General features: G+C 47.8%; 1 long non-coding RNA gene across 1 annotated transcript; it reads left to right on the top strand.

The window, feature by feature from the left end:
* The first annotated feature begins 901 nt into the window (after positions 1-901).
* Positions 902-2080, top strand: LOC139363603 (uncharacterized). Its single transcript, XR_011624274.1, has 2 exons — positions 902-1033; positions 1899-2080. It is a non-coding gene; the product is annotated as an uncharacterized lncRNA (long non-coding RNA).
* The last annotated feature ends 15084 nt before the right edge of the window (positions 2081-17164 follow it).

Genomic DNA, 17164 nt, shown 5'->3' with positions numbered 1-17164 from the left:
ATAGATGGAGAGAGATTCAAACCGAGCATCACTGACTCTGGCTCCAAAATCTGAAATTCTTTTATAGCTACAGCACACATTCATCGGGTGTGCAGAGAAGAGCTAACAGCAGGCCCGAGATGGCTGGTGATCCTTAGTTAGAAAGGCCTAATTGCAAAGTTGGGCCTTGGCTGGTATCTGCACACTTGGCTTTCCAGAGTGTTCCCATGATTTCTGAACCTGATAAGAGTGGTTCACTGTGTCTTGACTGTACAGTGTGGTTTATGCCGAGCATCTGCTTTCTTTCTGGGAGGTGGAATTTTGGTACGTGGTAGGGAGAAGGTGCCTATGGGACCAGACCCTAATAAAAACCCTGGGAGCTGCGTTTCCAATGAGCTTCCCTTGTGGCCAACATTTCATATGCTTTGTCACAACTCATTGCTGGGGAAATTAAGCACATATTATGTGACTTCCACCTGGAGAGGACTCTTGGTAGCTTGCCCCCTGGTTTTTTCTGGACTGGGCCCCATATACCTTTTTTTTTTTTTTTTTTTGCTGATTTTGCCTTGTATCCTTTCACTGTAATAAAGTATAACTGTGAGCATAAGTAGATGCTGAGTTATGCTTCAGTCAATCACTAGATTCTCTCTCTCTATTTAGAGGGCATTTGTTTATTGGAAGAACCCAAACTTACTTAATTCAGAGTTTTTACCTGGGTCCAAAGAGAGCCTCATTCTAAACACCCCTGTCTAGAAAGCTTCCGATGAGACTTTCTAGCCAACCACTTAAATGTAGTGGTGTTGGGGACCCCAAAACATCAGTCCCCTATCTCCAACAACTGAAGGACGCCTTGGGCTTACAAAGTGCAAAGAATAATTGAGGTGCTAGGTCATCATACGCATCACTAATGAGAAAATAGTGGGAAACAGGGGCCTAAAAGTTGAGGCCAATAACCACAAAATGCCTGCAGAGCTGGAGGAGCCGAACTCAAAGTGAAGACCCCTGGGACTGGACACATGACAAGGGACAGAGTCTACCTGAAGTGGATTATTTGGTGAGTCTCAAACCTGGAGAAACTGAAGATGAGGCAGTCACCCCCAATACCTGCTCTACCCTTTCTTTTTTTTTTTTTTTTGAGACGGAGTCTCGCTCTGTCACCCAGGCTGGAGTGCAGTGGCCGGATCTCAGCTCACTGCAAGCTCCACCTCCCGGGTTCACGCCATTCTCCTGCCTCAGCCTCCCAAGTAGCTGGGACTACAGGCGCCCACCACCTCGCCCGGCTAGTTTTTTGTATTTTTTTTAGTAGAGACGGGGTTTCACTGTGTTAGCCAGGATGGTCTCGATCTCCTGACCTCGTGATCCGCCCGTCTCAGCCTCCCAAAGTGCTGGGATTACAGGCTTGAGCCACCGTGCCCGGCCTCTACCCTTCTTTCATAGTCATAGTGCCCCAAATTTTTGCAGGAACCCAGATGCCCAGAATAAAAGATTACACTTCCCAGGTTAGTTGTGGCCATCTAAGTTCTGATCAGTGGGATATAAGCAAAAAAATTCATGGTAGCTTCTGGGAATCTTCTTCTAAAGATGGCTACTTTTTTTTTTTTTTTTTTTTTAAAAGATGGATTCTCCCTCTGTCGCCAGGCTGGGGTGCAGTGGTGCAGTCTTGGCTTACTGCAACCTCCGCCTCCCGGGTTCAAGTGATTCTCCTGCCTCAGCCTCCCGAGTAGCTGGGATTATAGGCATGCACCACCACACCTGGCTATGTTGGCTATATTTCACCATGTTGGCCAGGATGGTCTCGGTCTCTTGACCTCATGATCCGCCTGCCTCGGCCTCCCAAAGTGCTGGGATTACAGGCGTGAGCCACCGTGCCCGGCCAGATGGTTAGTATTTCTTATTCGTCCTCTTCTCCCTCCTCCTAGGTTGGAATATGTATATAATGGCTGAAGCTCCAGAGGCTGTCCTGAGTTGATGAGAAAGCCTTGGGAATAGAAGTGTCATCGCAGAGAACAAGATAGAACTGACACCGTGGAGTAACATTCCAGTAACTTACCATAAAATTTCTATCACTGGACTTTGTGGACATGAAAAATCTACATCTGTTCTTGGGGCTTTACTGTTACTTCCAGCTAAATTTAATCCTCCTTAATGCAAAAGAAATTCAGGATGGGGAAGTGTTTATAAAGTCATGTATCCAGAACCACAGACTCACCAAATCTTACATCTAAAGAGTCATCAGGAAGCTTTTTATTTTGGCCTTTTCGTTTTCCAGTTGGAAAAACTGAGGCCCAGTCGCCTCTGTGATTTGTCAGGGTTACATGGCTAGTTAGGAGCAAAACTGAGGCCAGATCCCAGGTTTTGGGGCTACAGACTCATGGTTCTCATTTTCCTGCTATGAGAATTGCCTCGGGTAGGCCAGGTCAGGGGTAAAGTCCAAAAGGGGGTTTCTCTCTAGAGGATGCAAAGAAACAGCAGTGCCAGATTGCCGTAGCTCACGCCTGTAACCCCAGCATTTTGGGAGGTCGAGGCAGGTGGATCGCTTGAGCTCAGGAGTTTGAGACCAGCCTGGGCAACGTGGTAAAACTCCATTTCTTCAAAAAATACTAAAATTAGCTGGATGTGGTGGTATGCGCTTGTCGTCCAAGCTACTTGGGAGCCTGAGGTGGGAGGATAGCTTAAGCCCTGGAGGTTGAGGCTGCAGTGAGCTACGATGGTGCTACTGCACTCTAGCCTGGGTGACAGAGTAAGACTCTGTCTCAAAAAATAAAAAAAGAAGAAAGAAGAAAAAGAAAATGCGCTGATAGAATGTACATGATGAAATTTCAGAGGTCTCCTGGGAGGCCATCCCACTTCTGGTTTTGATGAGCAGAGACTCAACAGTGGAAGGCAGGTATGACCTCGGCTTTCTCAGGCCCCAGCTTCCCCCCTCTTCGCCTTCCTCTCACCCATCAGACTTCACACCTCCCTCTTCCCTTGGTGTTAAAACCTAAGTCTATTCCGAGTGCCTCGAACCCATATGGTGCTTACTGGTGGAACCCAGGCTGATTTCATCCCACCTGTGCCTTCTTGGCCAGTTGCCTCTATGAAGTACACAGACCGACAACCTTTTACAGAGGACCAGGCTTGAGAAAGAGCTCGATGGAATCCATCTTTCTTCCCCATGCACACCCGGCCCCACTCACACCGAGGGAGTTTCATCCCTGCTGGAAACACTGTGGCAGATGCTTTGGTGGCCTGCCCATTTCTCTTTCCACTTTGTCATTCACGGATGTCAAAGCACCAGCACCTGTAGTTCTTTGTTTCTGGGCTTCCTCTGGTACAGAAGCTGCTTTTTCTGCCTATGTTAGAGGTGCGGGGGATTTAGGAGACCTAAGGAATGGGGCTCCAATGAGATGAAGGGAATGGGTGTGAAAAGCCTCAGCCCCTCTGAGGAATGTGCCCTGCATTGTTCCCGCATGATTAGGCTCCAGCTGCCCTCAGTGGTAATGGCCCCCTCCTCCCTCCCCAGTCTAGAGGTGCTTCACCTCCCAAATAAAGAGGGTTCACTCATCCTTATCTCAGGGTCTGCTTCTGGGGGAGCTGACTAGAGGCAAACCTTCCTCAGCACTCAGATTTTACTTACTCCAAAATTAGGGAATATTAAGTTTGAAGGCATACCCTGTGCTCAAAAGCATGCACACAGACGTATATATAGAAATTTCTGGCGGGGTGCAGTGGCTCACACCTGTAATCCTAGCACTTTGGGAGGCCGAGGTGGATCACTTGAGGCCAGGAGTTTGAGATCAGCCTGGTTAACATAGGGAGACCGCATCTCTACAAAAATAACGACTTAGCTGAGTGTGGTGGTGCACACCTGTAGTTCCAGCTACTCGGGAGACTGAGGTGGGATGATCACTTGAACCTAGAAGTTCAAGACTACAGTTAGCCATGATGGCACCACTGTACTCCAGCCTGGGTGACAGGCTGAGTCACCCTATCTTAATTAAAAAAAGAAATTTCCAACTCTTCTCTGAGCCCACTACCCAAAGACAATCATATCACTCAGCCACTCAGCTGAGCTTTACTGCCCTTCCAAGAATAGCCTAGAAATCCAGTAAGGACAATGAAAACTAGAAAAATGAGGAGACACTGATACTGGATCTAATTTGTATTTTTAACCCCACTCACCACCCGCAATCACACCCAGCCCACAGCCTTTGGTAAGTGCTCAGTAAATATGTTAGTCAACAAAGCTACTGGGAGCTCATACTCTGCCCCTGCGCCATACACCCTGCCCCCAACCCCTGCTCTGTTATCTTGTTTGCACCAAGAATGATTTCCCCACTCCTAGTCTCTCTGCACAGAATGGTGAAGAAACTGCACTTGGTTTTTTCAAACTATTCTTCAGGCCGAGCACAGTGGCTCATGCCTGTAATCCCAGGACTTTAGGAGGCTGAGGTGGGCGGATCACAAGGTCAGGAGTTCCAGACTAGCTTCGCCAACACGGTGAAATCCCGTCTCTACTAACAATTTAAAAAATTAGCCAGGCATGGTGGTGCACGTCTGTAATCCCAGCTACTCAGGAGGCTGAGGCAGGAGAATCGCTTGAACCTGGGAGGCAGAGGTTACGGTAAGCCGAGATCGCACCTGGGAGGCGGAGGTTGCAGTAAGCCGAGATCGCACCATTGCACTCCAGCCTGGGCAACAGAGCAAGACTCTGACTCAAAAGAAAAAAACAAAAACAAAAACAAAAACTATTCTCCTGCACCCTCAGGAGAACGGGTCAGGAACATGCTCTTGAAACAGGCTGCCTGCTCAGAAGTACATTTCCATATTAGCAGGCGCAGCTGTCACTCCTGCTGGAGGCCTGTTGGCTTCTTGAGAACTGCTAGTCTCACCATTTGCCACATGCCCAACAGGAAAATTTAATTCACAGAAACTCAGAATGCCAGATTCCTCCTCCCTCCCAACTCAGGGATCCCCTCAAGAGCCTGCCTGACAGCTGTTATCTTCTTCATGAACACCTCAAGTGACAGGGAACTCACTGCTGTATGATGTCGCCTCTGCTATTGTTGGAAGGCTCCAGTTATTAATAATTCTTAACAGTAAACATCATTTATTAAACATTGGCTATGTGCCAGGCTCTATTAAAAGTAATTTAACTAGCCAGGTGTGGTGGTGTGCACCTGTGGTCCCAACTACTTGGAAGGCTGAGGCAAGAGGATTCCTTGAGCCCAGGAGTTCAAGACTGCAGTGAGCTATGATCATGCCACTGCGCTCCAGCCTGGGCCACAGAACAAGAACGCAACTCCTTTAAAAATACAAATTAAATTAAAAGTGCTCGACCTGGGTCAACTCATTTAATCACAACAATCCTATGAAATAGATGCTATTGTTTTTACCTCCACCTAACCTGACAGGCAAGGAAACTTGCAGCACAAAGAAGTAAATAATTAGCTCAAGATCACAGAGCTAGCAAGTGGCGGGATGCGATTTCAAACAGAAAGTGGCCTTCGAGAGCTTTCCTCTGTTGCCTTTTTTCTACTTGGGGCAGAAATCTTCCATCTTATAAGTGAGCCTTCTTAGGTCCAGATCCTTGTGAAATTGTGATGAATGCCAAGGACCCTCTCCATGCTAATGTGCATATGGTCACAAAACTCTGCATATTATTTCAGGGAGTCAACCCACCTAGCCCTTGGACCCCAGGTTAAGAATCACAGCTAACACAAAATAATGTTGCTTTTATTTCTATTTGGAAATTCTCTTATGAACTTTTTTATATCTAACAGACTTTCTCCAGGCTTGATTTTCCCTATTTTTTTTATTTTTTTATTTTTTTGAGATACAGTCTCCCTCTGTCGCCCAGGCTAGAGTGCAATGGCGCAATCTTGGCTCACTGCAATCTCTGCCTCCTGGGTTCAAGTAATTCTCCTGCCTTAGCCTCCCAAGTAGCTGGGATTACAGATATGCACCACTACTTCTAGCTAATTTTTGGATTTTTAGTAGAGATGGGGTTTCGCTGTGTTGGCCAGGCTGGTCTTGAACTCCTGACCTCAAGAAATCCACCCATCTCAGCCTCCCAAAGTGCTGGGATTACAGGCATGAGTCACTGCGCCCAGCTAATTTTCCCAGTTCTAGATGAAAGAATGTTCAACCACACCAATACTCAAAGATAGACAAATTCAAATAAGAATAAGGTTAAGGTGTTATGTTGTACCTTTATAACAACAAAAAACTATAAAGAAAAGACTCAAAAATCAAGTGCTGGCCAGGTGCAGTGGCAGACATCTGTCATCCCAGCACTTTGCAAGGCCAAGGCAGGTGGATCTCTGAACTCAGGAGTTCAAGACCAGCCTGGGCAACATGATGAAACCCCATTTCTAAAAAAAAAAATGCAAAAAAATTAGCCAGGCACAGTAGTGCACACCTGTAGTCACAGCTACTCAGGAGACTGAGGTGGGAGGATGACTTAAGCCTGGAAAGTCGAGGCTGCAGTGAGCCATGATCACACCACTGCATTCCAGCCCGGGCAACAGAGCAAGACCCTGTCTCAAAAAAAAAAGACTGCTGGGAGGTTTGTACTCCTGTTGCTGCTGCTATGGCACCTGTATCCACTACCATTAGAAATTTGGCAACACACAGGAAAGACTGATGAAAACACCCATAAGCTTTTGACCTGGTAATTCTACTCCTCGAATTTATTCCAAGAAAATAATTTAGGTAGAAATAAAAGCCACATGTAGAAAGATATTTATAGCAAACTTTTCTCTCAGAGCCAGGAAAAAAAAAAAAATGTCCAAAAAAACAATTGGGAAATTACAAGTAAATATGGTCATTAGCTTAATGGAATATATAAAATAATGAAAAGCGTTAAAATAACATTCAGGAAAAAATGTGGAGGGCAGAAATCAACGTGATGATGATTGTCAATTGTGGGGTGATAGGGTGGGAATGCCCAGGGAAATTTCCATTCACTTTTTAGTGCCTCACTTTAAAAAGTGAGAGACCAAATAATCAGAACAAAAGCAGCTCAGAGGACAAAGAGGGAAACTATAAGGGATCAGAGGATCCCTCAAAGCAAAATGAAAGAAAACACTATAAATAATATCCTCTATTAAATATGAAAACATATGCATCCATGAAAGAGAAACAGAAGAGGATGGGAGATAATCAGAAAACATGAAACAAGGCCTGGCATGGTGGCTCACACTTGTAATCCCAGCACTTGGGAGGCTGAGTGGGGCGGATCGCCTGATGTCAGGAGTTCAAGACCAGCCTGGCAAACATGGTGAAACCCCATCTCTATGAAAAATACAAAAATTAGCTGGATCTGGTGGCACGCACCTGTAATCCCAGCTACTGGGAGGCTGAGGCAGGAGAATTGCTTGAACCCAGGAGGCGGAGGTTGCAGTGAGCTGAGATCACACCACTGCACTCTCGCCTGGGAAACAGAGCAAGACTGTCTCAAAAAAAAAAAAAAAAAAGAGGCCGGGCGCGGTGGCTCAAGCCTGTAATCCCAGCACTTTGGGAGGCCGAGATGGGCGGATCACGAGGTCAGGAGATCGAGACCATCCTGGCTAACACTGTGAAACCCCATCTCTACTAAGAAATACAAAAAACTAGCCGGGTGAGGTGGCGGGTGCCTGTAGTCCGAGCTACTCCGGAGGCTGAGGCAGGAGAATGGCGTAAACCCGGGAGGCGGAGCTTGCAGTGAGCTGAGATCAGGCCACTGCACTCCAGCCTGGGTGACAGAGCGAGACTCTGACTCAAAAAAAAAAAAAAAAAGGAAAACATGATAGAATTATTGGAGATGGAGTTATAACAACAGAAGTAGTAAATTCAACAGAAACTCTGGAAGATAAAGTAGGATAACTATCCAGAAAATTGAACAAAAATAAATAGAGAGATAGAAAATGGGAGAAAAGATGACCAATTCAGAAGACCCAATATCTACCTAATAGGAGTCCACTAAGAGACACAGAGACAATCTCCAGGACAAAGAGTGTAACTGGCCAAGCCAAAGGCATGTGCCCAACCCATGGCTAGGTAGGAAAGGGAGGATCTGACCCATTTGGGTCTAGAATGAAAGGGCACTTTCCCCCTACAACCCAAGAGTATGGTCCCCCAAAAGAAAAAGTAATAGATGCTATTAGAAAATGAGGGTTAGATGATATACAGCCAAAAGCTACCACTGTCCACTGCACAGGAACCTCTGTTGACTCCTAGTAACCACACCTTCTTCTCTAACTACTCATAGAGCAGTTTCAATAGGATTTTTGCATCCTATCAAATGCAAAACCTCCCTTTCTAGGCCTGTTGTGCATTATCATAGCTGAGAATGTGCACATCCTACACGCCAATTGTTTCTCATGAGTTATCTCATTAAAGTCTTAAAACAAAGCAAACAAGAAAATCATCTTAACAACCCCAATTATAAATCAGGACACTACTGCCCAGAGAGGTTACGAAGCATGCCCAGTTTCACCCAGCTAATAAAGAGAAAAGCCAGGATTTGGACCTAGTACCCTGACCGTGGAGCTCGCACCCCTTATGCCACAGGACTTTATGTACCTCTCCCAGGAGGCTTTTTGGTGTCCCCAGTGACCCCGATGCCTCACAGCATTCAGGACCCCAAAGAGGATCTAAGGTAGGTCATCAAATGGCCACGAGAACTTCCATCAAGTCACACACCCCGAGCTTTCTGCATGCAGCCCAGTGCCTGGCTCAGAGTCCCTGGCATGCTTGGTCCCCCTAGGAGGTCCATCAGCCCTCCCAAGTCACCAGGGTGCTGGGAGCAGCCACTAGATCTCAGCCCTCCTTCAGGTCACACACCTCACTTAGGGGCTGCCCACAGGCTTGCTCTGGCTGTAGCACAGGAACCCCTGCTCCTTCCTATCTGGTGCAAGGAGCCAAGGGGATGCCTTTAAGGAAGGTTAGTCCTGTTGGTGAGATGTGTTGTGCAAAAGCAGGTTGACTGGAGAAAAATCATACACATTTATTGAACGTTTATACACAGGAGACGTCAGAACGAAAACCCAAAGATAATGGGGAAATTGGCCGTGTTAATGCTTAGGATTAACGAAGTATGAACAGCTATGTAGAAATGCGATTGGACAAAAAAGGGTATGATCTAATGTTAATAGACTGAGCTGGGAGATTCAGTGAGGCCTGTGTAGATTCTTGGCCTCTCTGTACAGCGCCCCTTCCTTCCGTGTGTGGGACGGGACCCTCTCCGGAATGGGAGTCTTATGACCTCGTCAAACGAGGTAAGTTGGATCATTTATTTACGGCCAGTTTTTACACAGAAAGGCAGAGGGAAAATAAGAGTAATATTTTTAGGATTTATGGCCGGCTTTGGGGAAAAGAGGTTCTGGTTTCTATGGGGAAGAGGGATTCTAGTTTCTATGGCTAGACTAGGGGAGAATGGGCCTGAGAGACAGGAGGGCAGATATGCAGAGAAAAATGTTTAACTTCTGAGGCTTTCATTTTTGAGTACTGTTTTCTGAGTCCCAACAGTGGGAAGCCAGAGAAAGCAGGACTGTACTTTTGAGAGCCCCCAGACAGCTGGCTCTTCCCCCACGCAGCAGCAGTCAGGCCCCAGAGCTCCTCTTGCATGTAAGCAGCAGGGCAAAGCCTCTCTGGGCTGGTGGAAGGTTCCGTGGGTCCGGCTGTATTGGGGTGAAGACCTGTCTGGGAGCCTCTGCAACTATTTATCTGTTCTGCCTTCCTCCCTCTTGCTCCTATCCTTTGAAAGTTAACCTGGACACAGAAGCTCTCAGCATTTAGGAGGCCTTAATTCCAGCTCCATTTAATGCAAGATCTCTTGAAGTGGCTCCCAATCTTAGGCCACAAGTTCAGGTGTGCAGAAAACAAACCATTTTTCTTTGTCTTTTTTTTTTTTTTTTGAGACAGTCTTGCTCTGTCACCCAGGCCGGAGTGCAGTGGCGCAATCTCCACTGCAATCTCTCCCTCCCAGGTTCAAGCAATTCTTGTGCCTCAGCCTTCCGTGTAGCTGGGATTACAGGTGTGCGCCACCACGCCAGGATAATTTTTGTATTTGTAGTGGAGACAGGGTTTCACCATGTTGCCAGGCTTGTCTCCAACTCCCGACCTCAAGTGATCCACCTGCCTCGGCCTCCCAAAGCGTTGGGATTACAGGCGTGAGCCACCACGCCCGGCCAACAAACTGTTTTTCTGTCACAGAGTTTAATTCTACTTTGATTCCTATCCTGCCAATGTGGCAGAAACATAATCTCTGTTGATTTAGAATTTACCCATGCCCTGAACCTAGGATGTTGTCAAAGTCCCACTGAGCTCTGGGAAATGGGGTCTTTATTGTCTTTTGTCACATGGGTGTCTGGAGGATGCCTATTGTCACTTACTTTGTGCCCTACACAACTGCAGACCACTATTCAAAGACTATATAGTTTGCTCTCACTGCTGTAACAAATTACCACAAATATAATGGCTTAACACAACACAAACTATTTCTCACAGTTTCTGTAGAAGTGCAACATGGGTCTTACCAGGTGTTGGCTGTGCTGGGCTTACAGATGGAGACTCTAGGAAAGAATCCTCTTCTAAGCTCGTCCAGGTTGCTGGCCCAGTTCAGTTCTTTGTGGGTAAACTTGCTAGGTGGCAGCTAGGGTCACCCTTAGCTCCTTAGAGTTCCTTCTTTGCTCCTTGCACATCATCCAGGAGGCAGCAGACCCTTCTCACACTTGGAAGATCATGCACTCGGCCTTCTGCGGTATCTGACTCTTCCGCCTTCCTTTTCTGCTTGATTACATTGGGCCCACCTGGATGTGCTGCGTTTTCTCCCTATTTTAAGGTCAGCTGATTAGTAACCTTAATTCCATCTGCAAAGCCCCTTCCCAGCAGAACCTAAATTTGCGTTTGATTGACCAAACGGGGAACTGGAGAAGGGGGAGTATCTTTAGAGTTTTGCCTGCAGCAGAGGCCGCCGTGTGAGCACATCCCTGGAGGTGTGCAGGGCAGCCACCATCACTCACCTCTCAGCCCAGTCACTAGACAGATGCCCTGTCAAGGTCATGGTCCTTTTAAGGCTGAAGGTTTGCTGCCCCTACTGTGGCTGTCTTGGGAAGGAACTGGTTCTGTTCTGAACCATGCTGGGATGAGAACCTCTAGAAGGCAAGATGCCATCTACCTCAACACGCACACAAGCCATTACCTCTCTGCGGTCTCCCAGGGCTCTTTCTAGGTTGCAGGAAACAGGACAATCTGCCCCCTGTTTCCCAGGGACCCCCATTTCTGTACTGTCGTTGCTTTCCTTCTTCCCCTCACCACCAAGGAAATCACCACCTCATCAAACCTCCCATATGCCAAATATTTTGGCTAGATCTGGAGTCCTGTACATTCTGGAGTGGCTTTGGGCTTTTCGAGTCCCAGGTCCAGTCCTGCCTTCCTGTCTGTCACATTCCACAGCTGAGGCAATGAGCCAGGAAGTCACCTGCTTGGAAGTTGGAGGGGGACAGGGAGTTGGAGAACGGCAAAGTGGGGTTAATACTGCAAATCTGTTTTCCTGTCACTCTCCTGACGTGCTCTGTTCTTTAAAATGCCCTTGGCACTTGGTCCATCACAGGCCCATCCTTGTCAACTGAGTTGGAAGAAATGGGTCTCTTTGGCCAGCAGTGTCTCCCCACCATGGGATACACCTTCAGGTGCCAGGCAAGGAGGACTGCGGGCAGCTCTGAAGCCTCCACTCTTCCTTATGGGTTTTTGGTCACTCTCCAGGGCCTAATTCAGATGTCCCTTCCCTGTGTGGCTTCTCCAGCCCTTCAGCTAGATGTGATCACTCCCTCCCCTGAGCCCCAGAACACTTTGTCCAGTTCCTGCACCCTCTGAGAGCCTAGCACAGGCCCCCCCCACTGTGTACAAATTCACGGCCCCTCCCTGCATCAGAAGCCCACCCCCTTCCTCCGGGGGTGCCTCTTCCTTCTAGTCATACAGTGCCCGTCCCTCTGGGGCCCCTCAGTATCTTCCCCTCCCCGTCAGCAATCCCTAGCACACCTGCAGCTGTGAGGGCTGCACCTGAGGACAGAGCAGGGGCGGGCACCCCAGGCTTAGAGGCTGTCGTCATCAAAGTTCAAATGGAACATGCTCTGAGAAGGGTCTGCAGGGAGACCAAGGTTGCCACCCCTAGGGAGAGCCAGGCTTCTGTGATATCTCAAGCCCTGGGACCTTGAGGCAGCTTCCCGGAGGGAGCAGCCAGAAGACCCTTTCCCTACCCCCTCACCACCCAGAGAGGCCTCCCTGGGATGCCCTCCCCTGAACCCTAGAGCTTCTTGGGGATTTCCATGTTTGCACTGTGATGTCCTTTCAAGGTCACGGTGATACATGCTACGGCTGAGCAAGATTGTTCCCAGCATCAGATTGGAAGTTGAAAGAAAGACCAAGTCACAAGAACCCAAGAGCTGAGTGAATGCACAGCCATACCCTAGGCCCACCAGCAAGGACCACATTTATTAGGCTCAGCCTCCTACACAAACCGTGCCAGAAAGTCTAAGAGAAGAAGGGGAACAGAGGAAGGGAGGGAAAGTCCTTTAAATCAACATGGTTTCATTGAGTTTCTGCACCATGCCGGGGCCTGTGGGATTGAGAAGGAGAATATAATCCTAGTCCTTGCTCTCAGGAAGCTTGTGATCTGTGTATAGCCCAAGACTGAGCAGCTGGGTGAACAAGAAGTAGTGCAAGGGGGAAGAGGTACACAAATGGTGTATCAGTTTGCTAAGGCTGCCTGAAACAACAGAAAGTTACTGTCCTTACAGTTCCGGAGAACTGGTCTAGGAAATCAAGATGTCTGCAGGGCTGGTTTCTTCTGAGGGCTGTGAAGGGTCTGCTCCAGGCCTCCCTCCTTGGCTTGTGGATGTCCATCTTCTCCCTGTGTCTCTTTACATCATCTTCCCTCTATGCATGTCTGTCTTTGTACCCACATATCTCCCTTTTAAGGACACCAGTCATATCAGATGAGGGCCCATCCTAGTGACCTCATTTTAATTTTTTTACCTCTATAATAACCCACATTCGGATATACTAGGGGTTAGGGCTTGACATGATTTGGCTGTGTCCTCACCCAAATTTCATCTTGAATTGTAGCTCCCATAATTCCCACATGTCATGGGAGGAACCCATTGGGAGGCTGTTGAATCATGGTGGGTGAGTCCTTCCTGTGCTGTTCTCATGATAGTGAATAAATCTCATGAGATCTGATGGTTTTATACGTGGGAGTTCCCCTGCACACATTTCCTCTCTTGCCTGCTGCCATGTAAGACGTGCCTTTCATCTTCCACCAAGATTGTGAAGCCTCCCCAGCCACGTGGAACTGTGAGTCCATTAAACCTCTTTTTCTTTATAAGTAACCCAGTCTCAGGTATGTCTTTATCAGCAGTGTGAAATGAACTAATACAGCCCTGTATTAGATATGCTCCAACATATCTTTTCTAGAGGGACACAATTCAACCCATAATAGGTGGCTTTGCAGGAAAGGAAGACTTGAAAGAGAATTTCCTCATCCATCCATGCATCCATCCATTTGTTTATTTATTTATTTTTGAGATGGAGTCTTACTCTTGTCACCAGACTGGAATGCATTGGTGCCATCTCAGCTCACTGCAACCTCCGCCTCCTGGGTTCAAGCGATTATCCTACCTCAGTCTCCCAAGTAGCTGGGATTACAGGCACCCACCACCAGGCCAGCTAATTTTTGTATTTTTAGTAGAGACGGGGTTTCACCATGTTGGCCAGGCTGGCCTTGAACTCCTGACCTCAGGTGATCTGCCCACCTCTGCCTCCCAAAGTGCTGGGATTACAGGTATGAGCCACTGCACCCAGCCAGAATTTCCTCATCTAAAAGGGCAGGTTCCCGGGCAGAGGTAAACACTGGAAGGTTTTATACTTTGTGATTACTGAATAATTCCTCAAGGTTGTTTTTCCAGATTTGAGGAACATCTTCAGTGACAGAACATGCCACGTTGGGCAGGACTTCTTCGTGCAGGCGCCAACCACAGGAGCAACAGAATCCTGGCCCCTGGGGAGACTGTGCCCAGCCATGGGCATCAGCTGAAGCCACAACCTCAAACATTCCTACCAAAAGGGAAGCTAGCTGCTGGAATCCACATGAGGGCAAAGGGGAGATGAACTCAGAGGGCAAGAAGCAGCCAGTAGGGCAAGAGGGAGAGAGGACCTTTCTTCTTGACCCACCCCACACATACAATGGACTAAATGTTTGTGTCCCCTTAAAATTCATGAGTTGAAATCCTAAACCCCAAAGTGATGGCATAAGGAGGTAGGACTTTTGAAGTGTAATTCAGTCATGAGGGCAGAGCCGTCATGATTAGGATTTAGCAACCACAGAGAGCTAGCTCACCCACTCCACCATGATAGGACACAGCAAGAAGGTTCCATCTACGAACCAGAAACTGGGTCTGGCCAGACACTGAATCTTCCCACACCTTGATCTTGGACTTCCCAGACTCCAGAACTGTGAGAAATAAATTTCTGTTGTTTCTAAGACACCAGTTTATGGTATTTTTGTTTTAGCAGCCCAAACAGAGTAAGACAACACACCAACAGGAAAAATCAGATACCTTCTGCTCCCCACCAAGATGGCTTAAGAGTCCAGGACACAGACAGAGGTAGGGGCAAGAAGGCCCCTGGGCCTGGGCTTTACATTCAAGTAAGGACTTTTAGACTTTTGATGTTATTTCCAAATGATGTTTGCTATGGGCCAAGTTATATCCCTCCAAAATTCTTATGTTGAAGTTTTAACCCCCAGCAACTCAGAATCTGACTGGATTTGGAGGATAGAGTTAAGAGGTCAGTCAGTTAAAATGAGGTTGTGAGGGTGGGCCCAAATCCAATAAGGGTGTATCTATAAGAAGAGGAAAATTGGCACAGACACACACAGAAAGAAGACCAGATGAACACATGAGGAGAAGATGGCATCTGCAAGCCAAGGAGACAGGCCTCAGAAACCAACCCTGCCAACACCTTGATGCCTGGCTTCCAGCCTCCAGGACTGCGAGACAATAAATGTCTGTTAAGGGCTTAAACAGCCCTAGCCCTTGCTAGGACTGCAGTAGTTTATTATGGCAGCCCTAGCAAAATAGTATAAAGTTCTATCCATATGCACCTGGGATGTGTTTCTAAGCATTCATTTTTAAAATGTAACATTTCTTTAAAATATTTTTTAAAATATACTGTAACATTTTAACTTGTTTTGGCATTTCTGCTTTTTTTTTTTTTTTTTTTTTTCATGAGACAGAGTCTTGCTCACTCGCCCAGGTTAGAGTGCAGTGGCACGATCTTGGCTGTCCGCCTCCGGGGTTCAAGCGATTCTCCTGCCTAAGCCTCCTGAGAAGCTAGGACTACAGGTGTGCACCACCAGGCCCGGTTAATTTTTATATATATATTTTTTAGCAGAGACAGGTTTTCACCATGTTGGCCAGGCTGGTCTTGAACTTCTGCCCTCAAGTGATCCACCTGCCTTGGCCTCCCAAAGTGCTGGGATTACAGGCGTGAGCCACTGTGCCTGGCTAGCATTTCTGCATTTGTAATACATTGGGAACAACCACCACCCTTCGAAATGACAGTGGCTCATCTTTGTCAATTATACCTTAATAAAACTGGAGGAAAATTAATAAAATGGACTACCAAAAAAAAAAAGAAGAAGAAGAAGAAGGAAAGAAAAGAAAGTAGCCCAAGTTCCCTGTACCTCCCAGATGCTCCATTGAAGGGCCTCAGCTGTGATGAGGAAACCCAGCAGCCCAATTCCTGGCAACTCTCCCGGGATCTGGAATGATGGCGTGCCTGGGCACAGCCTTCCTATCTGGCCCGAGAGCCAGCTGGCACCATTAGAGCGAGGAGAGGGCTCTGAGCTTTCCCAGTAGGCTGGCAACCTCCCAGGCTCCCTCCCCCAGCCCCTATAAAACCATCTGGAAAATGAAAATAATACCTTCTGCTTCCTACCAAGCTCCAGGGACCCTGTGAGGAATAGGGAGACGATCCCCACACTCTACACATTCCCAGAGGAGGTTGCCCTGGAATAAGCTATTGCCCCGCCTCTTTAATCCCAAGTGGCAGAAATGAGGGTCACTCCGTGCTCTGTCCAGCTGCTCTTGCTTCCCCTCAGGAGCCACTTCTGCTTCCATCCCACCTGATTGGAGTGGGCTTCCCACAGGCCCCCACTCCGCAGCTCCTCAGTGCTCTCCTCCTCCTCCCTGCTCTCCCGAGCCCAGTCCAGTCTGAGGTCCATCCCCCTGTGAGGGGAGCTGAGCAGCGCTGCAAACTCAGTGCTCCTGAGTCCCCCGGGGATGTGCTGAACTACACATTCTTGTTCTGTAAACCGGAGCCGAGCTTCTGCACGTCTAACCTGCTCCCTGGCGATGCTGATGTTACTGAGCAGAGTGGAAAAGTGCTAGACAATACAGCAGGGGGAAATTTCAGTCTCAAATGCATTCGAGCAGAAACCAGGACTCCCAGTCAAGCTGCTCTATGGGTTTTTAGAGCAAACTGTGATGCTCTTCACTCGCTGCTCTGAGACGCTCAGAGCGGGAGGCGGAAGCTGGGTCTACCTGAGCGTCTGTCCAGCCACATCCCCTCACTCTTCAAGGTGGCACTGGGCACACAGCCCCAGAGTCAAGGTGGCATTTAGCTGGGCCTTCAGACTGGCACCAGCAATTCCTCTTTAACTTGGGGTCCTGGGAGTCCATAGGTGGAGATGCACAGCTCAATTTGGAGATGCACCTGAGAACAAAGACGGCCCCTCTTCCCAGATGGGCTTTTCTGCCCCATCCCTCTCTCCACCAGGCCTGGCCAGATCCCGGGGTGAATTGTTCGAATTCCTTGCACTTTTCCTGGCAGGGTCTTCAGGCTCATGAAATCTGCCTCTTGCCTAAGGCAGAGGATCCGCTGGCAGCAGAGCACACTGGCTGCAGTCAGGCAGGTGCAATCACTTTTTAATGACATCTTCCCCTCCTTATCAAAATTGTGCAACTCACTTTAGAATAGTTAGAAAATATTGGAAAATGTAACGAAGGAAGTAATCCTGCAATCCTACAACTCAGAAATGATGTTTCAGCACTTTGGAAAATATCCTTCCAATCTTTCACATGCACAGGTGTGGTTTATATACCAATCTGCACTGAGATCCCCAGCACCAAGAAGTTAACACTGTAGGAAAAGCATTTAT

This window comes from Macaca nemestrina, chromosome 6 (assembly GCF_043159975.1).
Source record: "Macaca nemestrina isolate mMacNem1 chromosome 6, mMacNem.hap1, whole genome shotgun sequence".
In the NCBI taxonomy this organism is placed as follows: domain Eukaryota; kingdom Metazoa; phylum Chordata; class Mammalia; order Primates; family Cercopithecidae; genus Macaca; species Macaca nemestrina.
Note: the sequence above shows the minus strand (reverse complement) of the source record. Positions and strands in the feature narration are given on the sequence as shown.